Below are 2311 nucleotides of genomic sequence, written 5' to 3'. Positions count from 1 at the left end.
TTTATAATTTGTTGGACATTCCGCAGTGGCTGCGGATCCTCCGTCAGGTTGGGTCTGTAGGATACTAAGTGTTCAGGTTTTATAATTTATCGGACACTCCGGTGTAGTGGCGGAGACTCCGGTAAATTATAAGGGCTTAGCCTATTCCGGTGGTCAAAAATGAGATGTGCCTTTTGGTGCTAAAGTTATGTCTAGATGATAGAGGATATTCTAAGGAACGCAACAAGACTTGTTTCACCATTTTTGGAGGTCAAATGCAACTTCTATGGATTTTACAAGTGTAGGTTGTGCGACTATGCAGAGATTATCGGACACTCCGCCACAACATCGGAACCTTCCCATAATCCTAGGCTACCATCGGGTTTTGGCTATAATTCAACGGACACTCCGCCAAATGACGGACCATCCGAAAAAACGACGAACAACAGCTATGCAAACATGTTGAGATCGATTCCTGGGGCATACGGACTCTGAATCGAGTGTGGTTTATTTCTATGGCTTTCTAGTGATGTAGGGAACCTTCTCCAAGTGTTGGATGTGCCATGCATGGGCTGTGGTGAGCTCGACCCCATCCATGGTGGTGGTGGCCATGGATGAGAGGTGAAGCTCATGGGGATGCTTGCTAGGGTTGGGGGAAGTGAAGTTGGGCTTTGGGGACATGCTCACCATGCCATGTACAACTTCTAGTTGTAGCAGCTTGGCCTGGGGATGCTTGAGGACGGAGATCGGCTTGAGGTGCCCCTTCATGCTTGAGGAAGAAGAAGACCTTGGGGGGCTCCTCCTCCAACTCCGGCGCGGTGGTGACGGCGTGGAGCACGCCGGTGACGCCCTACTGCAGGGGCTGGCCTCCTCCTTCCTTCCCTTCCCCTTCTCCTCCTCTCTTCTTCTCCCTTCCTCTCTTCTTGTCCTTTCCTCTCTTCTTCTCCTTCTCCTCCCTTCTCTCTTCTCTATTTTGGCTTCCTGAAGAATGACATGAATGTGAGGGGAGGGAGAGAGGGCTGACTGTTTTGTGAGGGTGAGGTGGGCTGACATGTGGGGTTGGGGGCATGTGTGTGTGACACCTCACGGTCTGCATGTTACAGGTGTGGGTGGTGATCTGACGGATAGTCTGCCATGAATGATGGACGCTCCATCAGCGCACGAGCGTGTCTGTGTGTGACAACGCAACACCTGCATGGAACACATGTCAACATGTGTTGACGGACAGTCCGCTGTGGGTGATGGACAGTCTGGCAGCGTTCTTGATAGGCTGACTGATTGTGCAATGGCTTCGACGGACAATCTGCCGATGGCGATGGACACTCCATCAGTGCACGTGCAGGCTAGAATTACTCTAAGTCTGTGAGATGTCTTAACGGACGGTCCGGTGGTGATGTCGGACGATCCGCCAAGTCGGGCAGTGCTCGGTCTTGGCTGGGCTAAGCATCGGTTGATTTCTAATTTTAATTATAAATGCACATGATGTTCAAAAGGTCTAAAGTTAAGCATCAGTTTCTTTGGAAACGTGTATTTTTTTTATGCACTATATGCTCATGATGCTTGTGAACAATTGTAGCGATTTTTGGGTCGTGACAACCATGGTCAAGGGCTTGCTGAGATTGTTGTCGTGGAGATCATGGAGGTTGCTGCGGAGGAGATGGAGGGGCCTCGCCATACCATCTTCTTGTCATCTGATGACCAGTAGCAATAGTCACTACTATAGATTAATTTATAACTATCGCCACTTTCACTGATGTAGCTTTAGAAGCGACTATGTTATACTTCCACCGCCGGTTGGACCGATAGCGAGGCCTCCCAAGGAAAGAAACCGACAGTTGAAACTTCTACCATCGACGGGTTAACAATAGATGCGACAGTGGTATTTTCTCAGTCGTATGAAGCCAACTGGGTTACGTGTTATGGCCGCCGGCCCTCCACGACCGTTTGGTCTATCGGTGGTGAAGTCAGTGTGAGTTATTTCCCAACTATCCCCAATACAGTTGCATCACCATTACTTGCACTTCTCCATCTTTAAGGTTAGCCTATTTAACCAGGGTCTGGATGCACCTCTTGGGCTCAATCCACACACTCTTGAATCCACACACTCGTGAGCTACTATATCTTTCCTCATCGCCAAGAAGTACTTTGTCTTCATCCTTGAACCTCTCACGGCCTCCTCCTTGCCGTGAGAGGTGCAAGATGGAGATAAAGCTCCTCACAGGGTGTTTCGAGAAGGCCTTCAAGATTGGGTGCTTTAGATTCCATAAGCTTGCTGCCCATTAGCATGAGATGCATATCTGCATCCCTCGACGCTGAGAGGTAGCAAGGTTAT

This window comes from Miscanthus floridulus, chromosome 19, assembly GCF_019320115.1.
Source record: "Miscanthus floridulus cultivar M001 chromosome 19, ASM1932011v1, whole genome shotgun sequence".
Taxonomy (NCBI): Eukaryota; Viridiplantae; Streptophyta; class Magnoliopsida; order Poales; family Poaceae; genus Miscanthus; species Miscanthus floridulus.
Note: the sequence above shows the minus strand (reverse complement) of the source record.